General features: G+C 43.8%; 1 protein-coding gene across 4 annotated transcripts in view; it reads left to right on the forward strand.

Annotated features, from left to right (window-relative positions):
• Positions 1-9,043: 9,043 nt before the first annotated feature.
• The window catches only part of TMEM117 (transmembrane protein 117), a 581,240-nt gene continuing 572,975 nt past the window's right edge, over positions 9,044-17,308 (forward strand). For all 4 annotated transcript variants that reach the window (XM_060191440.1, XM_060191438.1, XM_060191439.1 and 1 more), the window contains exon 1: positions 9,044-9,222. The gene's annotated coding sequence lies outside the window, so the exon portion shown is untranslated. The remainder of the gene's footprint in view (positions 9,223-17,308) is intronic.

Raw genomic sequence — 17,308 nt, forward strand, 5'->3', positions numbered from 1 at the left:
ATCTAGCTTTTGTAGTCCTTTCTTTGTCTGAGGTTAGGCTTGAAGTGATTGAGAGAATTGAAATAGGAAGTAGATGAAGGGTTTTTTAAAAATATTTATTTATTTTGGAAAGAGAAATTGAGGTGGAAGGAGAGGGGGATAGAGAAGAGGACAGGAGACACCTGTAGCAAAGTGTTTCACAGCTCATGAAGCTTTCTCTGCAGATGGGAACCAGGAGCTTGAACCTAGGTCATTTGTCCCCTGTGAGAATCAACAATGGTAGGAACAGCTCTATTCTCCAAAGGAAGATTGGGCCAACATACTCTACCAACATACTCTACCACTAAAGGAAGATGGGTCCTGCACTCCTAGTGCAGGCACCGAGCCCCAGGATAACACTAGAGACAAAAAACAAAACAGAGACTCTCATGCCTGAGGCTCCAAAGTCATAGGCTCAATCCCCCACACCATCATATGCCAGAGCTAATCAGTACTCTGATAAATAAAACAATAAAAGGACAGTAAATTTAAAAAGTTCATAAGGAGTAGGGCACCAGAGTAAAAACCCTAGGTTGAGGGTGGATGTTCGGCTTCATGGGGCGGAGGGGCGAGGGGGATGGAATACAGTCTTTCGGTGGTGGGAATGGTGTTTATGTACACTCCTATTCATTTGTTATCATATAAATCACTATTAATGTGAGAGAGGAAAAATTGATTGCATATCTCAAACTTTTTAAAGCACAGAGTCTTTTTAATACACAGGCTGAGTCTTTGATATGTTGACTCTCTTAAAAGCCTAGACCAGGGAGAACAGAAGCAACTGGTGGCGCAGCTATATACAAATAATGTCAAAGGATATAAATTATGGTGATGTTGTGTATGATACAGCAAATCCTAACAAAGGGACTTTTCAAAGTTAACCCAATTGCCAAATAATGTGATTACAGCAATAACTGTCTATTGCCTCCTTAAACCCTAAGAAAACAGGAATCTCCCACTGCCTCTGTAGAGCCTATATTTCCCCCAGTCCTGGAACCTCTAAGGTGGGGCTCACTTTCCTGCATGCTTCTCCCAATTCATGCCAAATGATATTGCATCCACCGATCACAACCTAATCAATGCAACGAGTACAACCTCAGCATGCTTCACTTCAGACTGTGTCAAGAGACGTCAGGCATGGGATGTCAACATTTCAGCCTCATTACTCGGGGTGAGACCTTTCATAGGATTCTCTAATTCCACTCCAGGTGGTTCACTTCCCAACAAAGTCCCAAAACCTAGATATAGACCAGGTTTCGTGAGATTGAGCATATGTTCACATGTATCCATAAATTAGGACAGAATATATACCTGAAAGCAAAAGTACACAATAATCTGCGGTGAGTCAGTATCAAGTTCATAATGAAATAATGTCTACTTAGATACCCTCCTCACCTACTTCCTATTACAGTTCTCTCACTCACTCCAAAGCTAACCTTAGCAAAAGCTGAATAAGGGCAAGAGACTGGCATACTTTAATGATGACTCTTTAGTCACTATCAGGCCACCCCATCAGCTGGGGCCTTAGTCGGGGATCTCAAATAAATCCCTCTTTCCATTGTTACTGGTCATCTCTACAAGGAACAACACAATAGACCCCCTTTTAGGGGCCCCAATAGGACCTTGCCCTCAACTTGGATCAACAACGGCAGAGAATGTTCCATCCTCCAAAGAAAGGCTGGACAACATACTCTATGCTACACCTGAGGAAGATGGGTCCTGATATTGGGGCAGCTTGGAATGTTCCTACTCATGACCACAGAATGTGAGCTCAGATCTACAGGGATGCAGAGGTCACATAGGCTCCAAAGCTGAATATGGGCCCCAGATCAGATCAAATCAATGGAGTTTTCAGTCAACAATATTTATACACCTTTCCCATATTAGGGAGCTACTCTCTTCCCTGATCCAACTTTCTGGTCCTTATTCCAGCTATGACATCATCTCCCCAGACAATAACTTGGATCCACCTGCATATCAAATTTCAGGCTCAGGGGAAAAAAAAAACTAGTATAGCCACAGGCTCTTTGGAATATAACTAAAATATGCGTACTAGCTATCTACGGAACGGAGACACCCCCCCCCGCCCCCCAACTCATCTGCACTATTCTAGCCTTTAGGTTCATGATTGGTCAACAATTTGCTTGGCTTTGTATGTCAACTCTCTTTTCAGCCACCAGGTTCCAGATGCTAGCATGATGCCAACCAGACTTCCCTGGACAGACAACCCCACCAATGTGTCCTGGAGCTCCGCTTCCCCAGAGCCCTTCCTCACTAGGGAAAGAGAGAGGCAGGCTGGGAGTATGGCTCGACCTGAGAATGCCCATGTTCAGCAGGGAAGCAATTACAGAAGCCAGACCATCCACCTTCTGCATCCCAGAATGACCTTGGGTCCATACTCCCAGAGGGTTAAAGAATAGGAAAGATATCAAGGGAGGGGATGAGATATGGAGTTCTGGTGGTAGGAATTGTGTGGTGTTGTACCCCTCTTATCCTATGGTTTTGTCAATGTTTCCTTTTTATAAATTAAAAAAAAGTCCATAAATCCGCAGGCAATATCTTCCTTTGTTATAAAGACCAAGATAAGAATGTCTACCTTGGGGGTCGGGTGGTAGCACAGTGGGTTAAGCACATATGATGCCAAGTGCAAGGACTAGCATAAGGATTCTGATTCGAGCTCCCAGCTCCCCACCTGCAGGGGAGTTGCTTCACAGGCAGTGAAGCAGGTCTACAGGTGTCTGTCTTTCTCTCCTCCTCTCTGCCTTTCCCTCCCCTCTCCATTTCTCTCTGTCCTATCCAACAACAAACAACATCAGTAGTAATGATAATAACCACAACAAGGCTACAACAACAAGGGCAACAAAAAGGGGGAAAAATGGCTTCCAGGAGCAGTGGATTCATGGTGCAGCCAATGAGCCCCAGCAATAACCCTGGAGGCAAAAAAAAAAAAAAAAAAAAAGAATGTCTACCTCACCACCAAAATAGGAAATAAAGGCATATAAATCAGAAAGGAATATACTTAAGAATATAACTGTTTATGAAAGAAAAGATAATATCTATAGAAATTCTTGGTCCCATCAGAATGTCATCATAACCCCTTTTGTGGGCCCTCCCAGGACCTCGCCTTCAATAAAGCACCATCATAAGCCAGAGGTGAGCAGTGCTTTGGTAAAATAAATAAATTATCCCTCTAAGATAACAGGTGTACAATTCCACACCATTCCCACTATCAGAGTTCTGTGTCCCCATTCCCTCCATTGGAAACTGCAGTAGTTCTCCTAAGGTCACAGATATAGGTTGACTACTATTTCTAAAATTATCAGTCTATCTATATATATTTTACCCATTTTTTCCCTATGGTCCTGCCTTCTCTTCCTTTCTAAGTCACACCTATACTTTACTACTTCTGAATGTCTTTCTTTTCTCTCTCTGGGTCCCAGTGGAATTGGGTATCAGAGGCCTCTAGTCATTCTAACATTTCTCCCTCTCTGGGAGTATGGACCAAAATTCAGGGTGCAGACAGTGGGAGTTCTGGCTTCTGTAATTGCTTCTCTGCTGGCTATGGGCATTAGCAGGTTGATCTGTACCCCGGCTTGTTTCTACCTTTCCCAAGTAGGGTAGGGCTCTGGAGGGGTGAGGTTCTGGAACACATTGGTGAGGTCACCTGCCCAGGAAGTTCAGTATGGAATCATAGTAGTGTCTGAAAAAGCATAAGATATGAAGCAGAACAGAATGTTTAATAAACAGGTGTTGTTGAGCCAGATGTTGTAGTGCGCGGGCCGCGGAGAAGAGAGAGGGGGTCCGGAGTGAAGAGGAAACACAAATCTTTATTTGTGCTGGCACCTCAGAGTTGGGTGCTAGAGAAGCAGGTTGGGCCACGTGGAGGTAGCGAAAATGGCCGCCTCACGCAGTAACCTTTCCTGCGACTGAACACCAGAGTGAAGTGCTGGCAAGAGAACGAGGTGTGGAAAACGAAGGGTTTTTATAGGAGTAGCTTTCACGAGAATGGGAAGGGGGAGGAGTAACCATAGCACTCCAGGATAGGATGATAACTCTCCTGAGAATGGGAGGGGGGAGGAGTAATCAAAGCACTCCGGATATCGCGGGGATACAGACAATGCCCTGAGGGCACAACATGGGAACAGGCACTCCTAGAATGTCCCAACTCTCGTGGGACCTAGCAGTAGCCTGAGGAGACAACATGGCAGATGTGACTGCATCAGCATAATTTCCCAGCATCTCCCCCTTTCCTTTTATCTAATGCCCAGGGCAACAGTGTGTAAAGTCTGTGAACTACTCAGGGTCAGTCTATGAAAAACAAGCAACGTGAAGGGAAGAAAGCTGCTGTAAAATTGTCTCAAGTGTCCAAAGGGTATACCAGCAAGTCCGATAAAAGTCTCAGTCCAAAGTAGGCGACTAGGGGGAGAAATGGCAGGGGATGAAATGCTGCATGAGGAAGGTCAGCCTCTGGAATTCTGCTTTTCTGTAGAGAGTGAGCTGGAACCACCAAAACGTGACAGGTCAAAGCAGAAGCAGGAAAGGCAGACAGACAGTAAAAAAGTTCTGTCCTTGGAGTCTGTGAATCAGGTTCTTCAGGTCACGTCAGGTGACATCCAGGGTTTTGGGGGGTTTGCCACTGTAGTCATGCCATCTAGTGGGTGATGTCAGGGTGTGCAGGGGTCCAGATGTTTTTTTTGGGGGGATTCCTGTGGAAGAAACACAAACAATCTGTTTCTCGTGGTTAGCAGGGCATCTGATTTGAATGCTTTATAGAAAAAGAGGTTTGGTGCCTTGACCAAACCTAAGTATTGGGGGATGTATCTTTCCTATTCATTTATGATTATATTTTATATTATTTGTCATGGTAGTCAGCCGTTATCTGGAAGGTCCTGGGTGATTCATGGGGAAAAAGAACTTATCTTTTAACAAAGACTCTAAAGTGTAGGGAAGCGGGAACTATCATCCCTTTTTTTTTTTTTTTGTTATCTTGCTTTTTGTTGCCCTAGTTGTTTTATTGTATGTAATTATATTGTTGTTATTACTGATATTGTGGTCGTTGGATAGAACAGAGAGAAATGGAGAGAGGAGGGGAAGAAAGGGGGAGAGAAAGACACCTGTAGACCTGCTTCACCACCCGTGAAGTGATTCCCCTGCAGGTGAGGAGCCGGTGGCTCAAACTGGAATCCTCAAGCCAGTTCTTGCACTTAGCGCCACCTGCGCTAAACCCGCTGCGCCACCGCCCGATTCCCAGGAACTATCTTTTAACAAAAAACTCTATGGCCATGCCAATAGCAACCTTGAGGGCACATGTGGCTCCCCACATGTCCCCCTGTCTTATATCATGTTTTGATGTTTGGCGGACTTTGTTTTGTGGCAGGGTGGACTGTGCCTGTCTTAGGTTGGGGATCAGCCTTCCGTCTTACCCGTCATTGGAACACCTGGTCATTTTTGCCCAGTAGTACCAGGTGCCCTGTCTTAGGTTGACTGGATAGCGCTAGTTTCCTCTTACTCGTCATTGGCTAGCCAGCCCTCTACATGGTGGACGTTCTGATGGAGGGGGGCAAATCCTCCACAGAAACTCAATATTCTGCCATGTCCAGCCTATGATAGTGAGTTTGTATAGGTTGCATCTTTATGGCATCAATCTGTTGCCGCAAAAAGGCCATGAGCTTGTTAAGAATTAAAGGACCATGGTCTGGGAGGTGTCGCAGTGGATAAGGCATTAGACTCTCAAGTGTGAGATCCCAAGTTCGACCAACAAACAGGAACCAGAAAGTAGAAATAGAGAAGGTGAGAATAGAGATTTTAAGGTGGTAAAAAACTAAGAAATCTATTAGGTTAGTAATTTTTGCTTGAGCTTGACAATTAACATGGAGGTCAATTAAAAGTATCGTCTGGGGGAGTTGGGTGGTAGCACAGTGGGTTAAGCACAGATGGTGCAAAGTGCAAGTACCAGCATAAGGATCCCGGTTTGAGCACCCAGTTCCCCACCTACAGGGAGGTTGCTTCACAGGTGGTGAAGCAGGTCTGTAGGTGTCTATCTCTCTTCCCCCCTCTCTGTCTTCCCCTCCTCTCTCCATTTCTCTCTGTCCTATCCAACAACAAGGATAACAGTAACAACAACAATAATAGCTACAACAATAAAACAACAGGGCAACAAAAGGGAATAAATAAATATTTAAAAAATTAAAAAATATTGTCTGGGAAGATGTCAGAGTAAGAATAGAACTAGAAACCTGGGGGCAGGGCAGGGCAGTAGCGCAGTTGGTTAAGCACACATGGCACAAGGCACAAGGGCCGGCATAGGGACCCTGGTTTGAGTCCCTGGCTCCCCACCTGCAGGGGAGTCACTTCACAGGCAGTGAAGCGATTCTGCAGGTGTCTGTCTTTATCTCCCCCTCTCTGTCTTCCCCTCCTCTCTCAATTTCTCTCTATCCTATCCAACAACAATGACAACAATAATATTAACAACAATGATGGACAACAAGGGCAACAAAGGGGAAAAAATGGCCTCCAGGAGCAGTGGATTCATAGTGTAGGCATTGAGCCCCAGCAATAACCCTGGAGGCAAAAAAAGAAGAAAAAAAAAAAAGGAACTAGAAAGCTGGATTAGGGCAGAGAATAGCTTTCAAACTTGAATAAATTACATAAATACAAGTAACTGTTGACCCCATCAATCTGACTCAGGGCCCATGTATATTCATATTTAACACTATGAGCCTGTATACCTCATAGTCCCTATAGCTCTGAGCTTGCAGTCCAAGGTCACAGATGGGAACATTCTAGGCTGCATTCATTTCAGGACCATTGTTTCTTGACTGACAGAGTAGGATGACCCAGCATCTTTTTTGGAAAGTGGGGTAGCAAGGTCCTGGAAGGCCCTCAAAAGGGCTTATGATGATATTCCTTATGGAAATGACCAATGATGGTGGAAAGAGTGGTCTATTAGGCCTATCACATCTATGGGGGAATCCTAGAATTCCCTGAGTAGACCCCAAATGGTGGGGTGACCTGCTAGTGACCCAAAAGGCCATCACTAAATGAGCCATTCTCTTGCCCTTTTCCAACTTTTGTAGGCCTTATTTATCTGATGAGCTTAAACTTTCTGACTTGGAGCACTTTTTTTCATGTCTGTTGGCCTTTTGGATCTCTTCTTTGGTGAATATCCTGTTCATATCCTCTCCCTAGTTTTGGATTTGTTTTTTGTTGCTGATTTTAGTGAGCATTTTATATAATTTTGATTATTAGCCTCTCTTCTTTTTTTTTTTTTTTTTGCCTCCAGGGTTATTGCTGGGGCTCAGTGCCTGCACTATGAATTCACTGCTCCTGGAGTCTATTTTTCCCCTCTTATTGCCCTTGTTTTTTATTGTTGTTATTGCTGTTGTTGGATAGGACAGAGAGAAATCGAGAGAGGAGGGAAAGACAGAGGGGGAAAGCAAGATAGTTACCTACAGACCTGCTTCACCACCTGTGAAGAGACCCCCCTGCAGGTGGGGAGCTGGGAGCTCAAACCAAGATCCTTACACAGGTCCTTGCACTTTGCGCCATGTGTGCTTAACCTGCTGTGCCACTACCCAGTCCCCCATTAGCCTTTTATTTATTTATTTATTTATAACATGTAGAGATTTTATCCTGTTTTGTAAGGAGTCTCTTTGTTTGGGTGCTGGTTTTGTTAGGGGTCTGTTTAGAGAGGACAGCCACTTCCCCTGCGCCCTGTAGCTAGCCAGAATAACTGGTCAAAAGTGTCCAGAAGCAACTCCACCAGCCTGATTGTAAGGCCATAAAATGTAGATGAGAGCAAAGAAGACAGACTAGAACACCTGGTCTCAGGTTGCAGGGTTCACCAGAGGCAACTATAAAGCCTGGAAGACTGGAGGTTTGGATCTACATGCTTCTATGGTATGTATTTTTCTCTTCTCCTCTCTCTTTACTTTACCTCAACAAATGCTCATCTCTCTGAAACATGCTGCCTCTTTTGTGATTCTTCTATATGGAGGACAGTCTAAAACCCTCAGAATGATACTTGGAGGGGAATGTCCTTGCTCTTTCTCACTTCCCTTCAACAGTATCTTCTACTGTGCAGAAGCTTTTCAGTTTGATGTAGTTCCACTGGTTTATTTTTGTTTTTCTTGCAATTGGACTTGAGTCACTATAGAACTTAGACGGAAAATAGTTCTGCCAATATTTTCCTCTAAGTATCTGATAATTTCTAGTCTAACATCCCCATCCTTGATCCATTTGGAGTTTATTGTTGTGTGAGCAACATTTAATACATCATGAGGAACTGGTAAACTGAAGACACGGTTTTTACTGCATGCAAAAGGAAACACAATCAATACATATATGATAGACAAAAGGCGGCAAAAGGAACTGTTCAGAGGTGGTCCAAGAGTCTTCCTCCACCGTGCTGCCCAAGAATCATTTAAGGACCTCCGAATAAGAGCTTCAAACTTTAAAAAGACTACAGATCATTCTTGTGCCCATATATATGCCTGTGTATATGCTTACTTATTTCCAAGTGTGTGTATGTTTGTGCCAAGTGTGTGAGCAGATCTGTATATATGTGTGTCCAACCAGACAGCCTGAAAAGAAAGTAGAGGAGCATTTGTTGCAGGCTGGGTCTCTCCCCACCCCTACCTGTGCATGCCACCGACAGACTAAAGCAGAAAGGTTGCTCTTGACCTGGGAAAGGCTGCTTGGAAAAGTTTGCGGTGCTTTGAGCTTTGATCTCCCCGTGGGAACCTCAGTGGTTCTTGCAAGAGGGTGAGTTTTTAGTAGAAATCTGCCATGTCTTCCTGACAGAGGGACTGGGACAGTTAAGCTAGCTGGGGCAAGGCCATCCCCGGCGTCCCCACTCCCACACCCGCACCCCTGGGCTACGAAGTGGCATTTGCCCGCTCTGCAGAGGCGGCCCGGGCGGACGGGCGGGCTGCCAGCGGAGCTGGGCCCCGTAGGCGGCGTCGGCGCGGAGGGGGGCGGGGAGGCCATGCCTCCAGCTGCGAAGGCGCTCGGCGGCGTAGGCGGCAGCGGCGGCAGCGGCGGCGGGTGTGGGCCGAGCCGGTATTTATAGCTCGGTGCCAGCAGCCGCGGCCTCGGCGCCTCTGCCCGTCTCGCCGCGCTCCCGAGCGAGGCCGCCAGCGCGGCGCAGGGCTGCGCCCCACCCGGCCTCCCTGTGCGCTCGCCTCCGCCCGCGCGGCCCCCACGGTGAGTACGCGGCCCCCGCCCGCAGCCCGCAGCCCGCAGCCCGCAGCCCGCAGCCCGCAGCCCTCCGGCCCCGCAGCCCTCCGGCCCCGCAGCCCCGCAGCCCCGCAGCCGGCGGCCGCGAGGAGGAAGCTGCGCCGCGCTCGCCCAGGTCCTCCACGCCCCCCCCCCCCCACCCCCGGAGGACTCGCCGAAGCCGGGGACCGTGGCCCGCATGGCGCTGGCGCCTCAGCCCTTGAGGGGATGCCAGAGGACACCTGGGCGGGAGACTCCAGGTGGGGACCCCGCCGACTCCTGGGCTGCAAGGGGGAAGGGACGTGGCCAGACCAATCCTTGAACTTTCTTCGCTCCAGTGATTCCTAGGAATGAGTGGAACTGAAAGCCTTCTCTCTGATCATGAACAGGTTGCAGTTCTAAGGGTGTTTAGCTGTAAATAAATAAAGCAATAAAGTGAAATAACAAATGCAAAACTTGAGTGGATATTTAACTCCGCTGTGACTGGAATGAAGTGATTTGTTCATATTCCTGTTTTGCAGGTTCAAACACAAGTGTGTTTGGCCCATGTGGTAGCACTGGCTGCCATTGCTCATAATACCTGTGATAGAATAATAATATCTCTCTCCCTGTCCCTCTCCCTCCCCGTGCCCCCGTGTGTGTGTGTGTGTGTGTGTGTGTGTGTGTGTGTGTGTGTGTGTGTTTAAACATCACATGCTTATTTTGGTACTTATGTGTCCACATAAGTCTCATGAACTAAAAGATGTTTTTGAGGTAAAGTATGTTTAGGTTTTGTCTATTTCTCTCATTAGTATGAATGCTATATAGTTGGAAACTCACAGAAGGACTTAAAGAATTCTTTAAGGCTTTTGTTTTGTCTTCAGAAAAAAAAAACTACCAATTTATTGAATATAAAGAGTAATAGAATTCCTGTAGTCTGTGTTTTTGTTGTAAAGTGTTGAATTTTTTTGCTACATATAATTTTTCTTTTTAAAAAAATATTTTTAATTCATTTACTAATGAGAATGCTAGGAGGAGAGAGAGAAAGAACCAGACATAACACTGGTACATGTGCTGCCGGGAGTTGAATTTGGGACCTCTTATTTGAGAGTTCGGTGCATTATCCATTGTACCACCTCCCAAATCACGCTACATATAATTTTCTAATGTTCTTATCCCAATCTCTGTAGTTTAAAGCCCACTTTGATATGTTGCTTGTGAGCAGAACTTACATCTTTAAACTGCCAATCACTTAAGGGATACTTTGAGATATGAATGAGTTTAATTTTATTTGTCACCTGCCAATTTTCTTTGGTGTTGTATTGAGAATGTGATGATAGCAATATGTTCTTTTTCATAAAAACAATGCACCTAGAAAGGAACTTAAGTGCTTAAAAATTAAATTTTGTAACAAGAGGGGGCTGGGCGGTAGCACAACGGGTTAAACGCACATGGCGCGAAGCGCAAGGACCATGACCAGTGTAAGGAGCCTGGTTTGAGCCGCCAGCTCCCCACCTGTAGGGGAGTCACTTCACAAGTGGTGAAGCAGGTCTGCAGGTGTCTATCTTTCTCTCCCCCTCTGTCTTCCCCTCCCCTCTCCATTTCTCTCTGTCCTATCCAACAACGACATCAATAACAACAACAATAATAAAAACAACAAGGGCAACAAATGGGAAAATAAAAATAAATATATATAAAAAATTTAAAAAAATTGTAACAAGAAAAGAACTAAATATTTAGTCATTTCAATGAAATGTTTAGTATGGCTTTACTTGTAGGGTACCAAATTCACTTTGTTTTTAGTTTCTCTGTTTAAAAGAAGTTTGTATTGGTTTCATGCTTTCTTATCCCAAGGACTGCAGAATAAAGAAGCAAAGGTAGAAAATCACTTAAGAGACTGAATCAACATGAAAAGAAAATCTAGGAAGTGTTTTATGATCATGAGACTCTGTATTAGCTAGGGTACCACAAACACTATACTGGTATTTATGCAGAATCTCTTTATGGTGGTTTCATTGATTGACTTAAAAGGTTGCTTTTTATTTAAAAGGTTGTGTGGTCTATTGCATTGAACTCAGAGTAAGAAGTTCCAACTTTACTTCTATTATTATTGCTATTTGCATCTTAAACCCTGTATTAAGTACTTGCATTAAGTAAAACACTGTGTCTGTCCTCTCTTCTCGGCTGCTTTGTCATCTTCCACTTCAAGGTAATAATACATACACTAAGACCTAGCCTTGCCCAAGGTTGGACCACAAACATATACTTGGTTTCTCTGTTTTGTTGCCATTTCTCCTTTTACAGACTTGGCTCTCTCATTGTCCAGTTTCTGTTCATTACCTGAGTCAGGACCCTGATTCTCTTGGAGTCTTCTGGGAAGAGATTCAAGGATGTCAGAGGTGAACATCTGGCAGCTCTCGGTCTTCCCTGAGCTGAATCACAAATCTAGAGTGAAGAGCTCACAGCTCTTGGAGTCCTAGGTGAGATGAATCACACCCAAGCCCCAGTCCAGACAGGCAGAGGTGAAAAACTGAGAGTCACTGATTGAGTCAAGCAGCCAAGATAGAACACTAGCACATTGTGAAAGGGAGTAGGGGTGGGCAGTCTGGCTTTTCCAGACTGGTGGAGGGGGCCTTTATAGGACATTTCAGTTTGGGGAGGTGGGAATTAAGGCAGGGTATACGGTTTTCCTTACCAAGTCCCTTAGTTCCTTGCAGGGTCCCTTAGTTTTCCTTTTCTAATTATTATCATTATTTTGAAAATCATTTCATTAGGGGGGGGCTAATGGCTTTATAGTACAGCTGTTGAGATTTGGGGCAATTTCTCATGTCCTCATGATAGGTATTTGCAAAACACTCTTACTCTCAACTTAAGTAATTTGCTGCCTTATGAACTTGGACCCCCCCAATCATTCCCCCACCCGCAAGTCCATTTTCTTTGGTATAACACACATCCTTAGTTTTCCTTACTGAGATGCTTCCTTTCATGATCCTCCAGAAAAGCTTGTGCGTGGGGGTGGGGATGGGGTAAAAAAATCACATTGTGAAAGTCATGTTAATGACATTATAATGAAGCAGGTCACCTGAAGATGTGGGCAGGAGGTAACTGTGCATGGTAACTTGGTGTAGTGACTTTGCCTGGGTGGTCTTTCTGGTAAGATGACTGGTTGAGGGACTGCTTTCTGGTTACTTCTCTGCAGCTATCCTTCTTTCCTGCGTCCCTGCCCCAGTCTTTGATGCCTTGCTGATGTCTAGCTAGCTACCTTTTCTAACCTATTCTCTCTAGAATGGAATTCTCAGTGTATCATTCTCACTTAGGGCAGGCTTGTTATCCATCCATCATCCATATATTGGTTTCTTTCATTTATTCATCTAGCAGCAAGTATTTATTGAGTGTCTGCTAGGTATAAGCCATGGCCTCGTATACCTGCTTCCTTTATTCACCATTTTACTCTTTTGCACATAGGGAATGCAGTAGTAATTAAGAATACTGACTCAGGGTCCTATAGAGTTGTTCTGACTATTTCTGTCAGTTGGTAGTTCTATGACTCTAGGCAGAGTATAACCTTTCTAAATCTCTCTCTCTCTTTTTTTTTTTTCCCCACTGGCATTTCCAAAAGGTTGATGTATGGGTTATTTTGGGGGAAAAATACATACAAAATGCTTGTCAAGTGTCCACCATGTGAAAAGCATTCACAGATATAGAATATGGTAGTATGGCCCATGTTTACACCTGCTGTGTTCAGCTCAGGAAATGTGTTTCTTTTTAAAATAAAATTGTTAACAATTTCAATATTTACTCTTTTTTAAAAATTTGATAGCACAGTGAGAAATTGAGAGGGGACAGATGAGATAGACAGTGAGAGAAAGAGAGACAGCTGTAGCACTGCTTCACCACTTGTGAAGCTTCAACCTTGTGCATAGTTATGTGTGCTTTCAACCAAGCATACCACCACCCAGCCTCAGGACATACATCTCATGTCTCAGGAGCCAACGTGGGTCTTGTCAGGTCTTGCTCACATCTAATTTGTCAGTAAGTCTTGTTGGCTCTGAAGGGCCATCTGGCAAAGTGGCCCCATCTGCCCTGCAGTCAGGTTGTTTCACACTCCTTTATCCATCCCAGCTCGAGCAAGATGGAAGCCATCAGACAGTGCGACATCTCCTTTCAGATTCCCCTGTACCCCAGCTCCACCAGTACTAGTCCCCTTGCTACCTCTTAAGTGCATTCATTATGCACCTAGCACAGATCTTTTTTTATTTTATTTTTTCAGATAGGGAGAGAGGAAGTAGAGAGGCAAATAGAGAGTGAAAGAGACTATGCCACAACAGCTTTCCTCAATGTGCTGGGGCTGGGTTTGAACCTGGGCTGGGTTCTGCAAATGGCAAAGCAGTGCGCTGTCCATTATTTCACTGGTCCCACACAGCACAGAATTTTACAGCACTCTCTTCTCTCTGTTGAGATCACTCTCTCCAACTAGCTGCTCACCTCCCTCCCTTCTTTCATGTCTCTTATCCAAATGTCACTTTCCAGAGAGGCCTTCTACAATATTACTCACTTCTGAGACTGCCTATGAACTATATCATGCCTTAATTTTCTCTGCCAGCTTAAAACTTTCTAAAATACTATGTACTTTTATTTATTTTTTCTTTTTATTTGTTTGATTCAAGGAGACTATATGATGCCAGACAATGGAGACACTGTGTATTAGTAACCCTCATGTGTAATGCCAGTGCCTGGTAGAAATAGGCAGTCAGTAAATACTGAATAAGCAAAGGACAAATGCAGCGATGGAATTAGCAAGTCTGAACCTCTTGATGTGATGTTAGATAAATAGTACAAGCTTTCTTTTTTTTATTTTTTATTTAAGAAAGGATTAATTAACAAAACCATAGGGTAGGAGGGGTACAACTCCATACAATTCCCACCACCCAATCTCCATATCCCACCCCCTCCCCTGATAGCTTTCCCATTCTCTATCCCTCTGGGAGCATGGACCCAGGGTCATTGTGGGTTGCAGAAGGTAGAAGGTCTGGCTTCTGTAACTGCTTCCCTGCTGAACATGGGCGTTGACTGGTCGGTCCATACTCCCAGTCTGCCTCTCTCTTTCCCTAGTAGGGAGTGTCTCTGGGGAAGCTGAGCTCCAGGACACATTGGTGGGGTCTTCAATCCAGGGAAGCCTGGCCAGCATCCTGATGACATCTGGAACCTGGTGACTGAAAAGAGAGTTAACATATGAAGCCAAACAAATTGTTGAGCAATCATGGAAATAGTACAAGCTTTCTAAACTTGAGTCTCAGAATTTGTAAAATAAAGGTAACATTCATCTTCTATGTTGTATGGCTGTCTAATTAAAGTCCTCTAATGGCAAGAATCACACATAAAATAAGTAAACGTCACATATGGTCAATGTTATTATCTCTTTTTAAAATTTTGATTTATTTAGTTAGTTTTCACCACTTCTGTCACCAAAGGCCTGTGACACTTTTGGTCAATATTATGCTCATTTTAAAGAGACTGACTTAGAATCATTTGTATATTAGCATTGGTCTTTGGGGTAGGAAGTACATGACAGTGACTTGACACTTTAGGAAGAAAATATCCTTTAGTTTTTCAATGCAGCTCCATGAAGAAAGTACTTTGTGAAGAAAGTACTTTCAGAAGATTTCACTGGTAAAGAAATAGACAGTCAGGCAAACCTGGACACTATTCCTTATCCCATGTGAGGCTTCTTTAAAGCAAACATTCCTGATGCCTTTGATCAGTTTTCTTTTTAGTTGTTGTTTTTGTTGCTGGGGTTTTATCCTTCTGGGCTCATTTTTTTCTTTATTGGGGGGGTAATTTTTTATAGTCAACAGTAAAATACAATAGTTTGTACATGCATAGCATTTCTCAGTTTTCCACATAACAGTCTCCCCTGCTCCCCCCACCCAGGTCCTCTGACAGCATGTTCCAGGACCTGAACATCACCCCCACACCCATCCCGGAGTCTTTTACTTTGACACACTACACTAACTCCTGTCCAAGTTCTGCTTTGTGTTTTCCCTTCTGTTTTTATTTTTCAACTACTGTTTATAAGTGAGATCATCCCATATTCATCCTTCTCTTTCTGGTTTATAGGGCTCATTTTTTTCAAATATGAGAAATAGAGAATAAGAAAGGCAAAGACAAGAGGAGTCGGGGAGGGGGGATAGATAGATAGATAGATACATAGATAGATAGATAGACAGACACCACAACACCAAAGCTTCCTCTGGTATGGTGGGGAGCGAGGCTTTAACCAGAGGCCCAAGCAGTGTGTCAGTAGCCAAGCAGCACATTATCCAGGTGAGCTATTCTTCTAGTCCTCCTTTGATCATTTCTGTTTGTGTCTAAATTTTTGTGTACTGCAAATAATAACAGGAAAAAGGCAATGTAAATATAGGCTGTCTTCATTTATCTTTATTTTATTATGTTTAATATACACATTGATTATAATAGTAAGGTATTTATATATATATATTCTTTTGACATATTTTGAAAATGGCTATATCCATATGATCCAAATAAAATGATAGTTTAAATAAAAGTACTGCTTTACTTATAGTGACATAAAACTGAACTAGGTTGTTGCAGTGAGCAAGGACCCGGGTTCGAGTTCCTGGTCCCCACCTGCATGGGGAAAGCTTTGCAAGTGGTGAAGCAGGGCTGCAGGTGTCTCTCTGTCTCTCACCTTCTCTATTGTCCCCTTCCCTGTTGCTTTCTGGCTGTCTCTTTCCAATAAATAAATAAAGATAAAAAAAGTACCTGCAACTAGGTAATTGAAGAAAGTAGCCATCAGTCTTACCTTGTATTAATATAGTTAAGAACTGTCCAAAATGGGGCTGGGTGGTGGTGCAACTGGTTGAGCGCATGTATTACAATGCACAAGGATTCCACCTGCAGGGGAATTTCCACCTGCAGGGGGAAAGCTTTTCGAGTGGTGAAGCAGTGCTTTAGGTGTCTGTCTCTCTCCCTCTCTATCACCCCCTTCCCTCTTGATTTCTGGCTGTCTCTATCCAATAAGTAAATATTTAAAAAAAAAATTAAAGAACTGTCCAAAATACAGCTGATACTTTACAAAGTCCATACCAATAAAAAGGTGGTCTTTTAAACAATGATTTTTTTCTAGACATTAAATCCCAGTGCTCAAATAGTTTACCCTCTTACTAACAAAGAGAAAGTTATCTTCCATACACCCTCTAATAAAAGTGAGATAAATTATCTGACTTTTTTTATTAAATTAAATTCTAAAATAATGTTGCACAGTTAAAATGATCTGTTCATATTATCTGGCAGTGTAGTATTAGATACTAACATCTACATCTGTAAAACCAAGCTTTGGGTGTGGTTTATGTGGTTGGTTGCCGGGATAGCCTGAGGGTGCTTCTTCCCGAGCTAGTGCTCTCTGGCTTGGAGAGAACTCAACTGGAGCCGATCTAGGCTGCTGCGTGGGAGAGGGATCAGGAACTCGTGCCGCACTAACTTCCTCCTGCATATGGGGACCAGGGGCTTGAAACTGGGTTCTTACACATGGTAACATGTGTCCTCTACTGGGTGTGTTAATGCATGGTCCCTGGACCTGATTATTTTTTCTTTCTACTCTTAGAGTTGCCTCTAAACTAGTCTCTCAACTTCCATCGTGCCTTATAGCAATTGATCCTTTTCCAAGCTTGCAAAAAAAATCTTAAGATTCTGTACCATTCCTATCAATCTCTTGTTGTGAAAGCTTTGATTTTCTGTTTTCTACTCACTAAAATATGGAATGGCACTTTTGGATAATCTTTCTTGAACTGGCACCAAGTTACCTTTAACCCTTGCAAGGTACCTCTAGCACTCTTGTGTTCAACGGACAGACTGAGAGAATCTTAGTCCTGCAGTCTCTTTAGTGCCTTTGCTCAGAAATAGTCTCCTAACTTGCATGTTCTTACCTTTCACTTTGCTTTTGAATTCCTTTCCACTCTTAGCCTTGAGGACCATGTGAAATTGTTGCTGGTAGTAAACTGTGTGACATTCCTACTATTTACTGCACGTAGTCATTCAAGATTTGGCTGCTATGAATGAAGGTTAGTGGATTAGC

This window comes from Erinaceus europaeus, chromosome 5 (assembly GCF_950295315.1).
Source record: "Erinaceus europaeus chromosome 5, mEriEur2.1, whole genome shotgun sequence".
In the NCBI taxonomy this organism is placed as follows: domain Eukaryota; kingdom Metazoa; phylum Chordata; class Mammalia; order Eulipotyphla; family Erinaceidae; genus Erinaceus; species Erinaceus europaeus.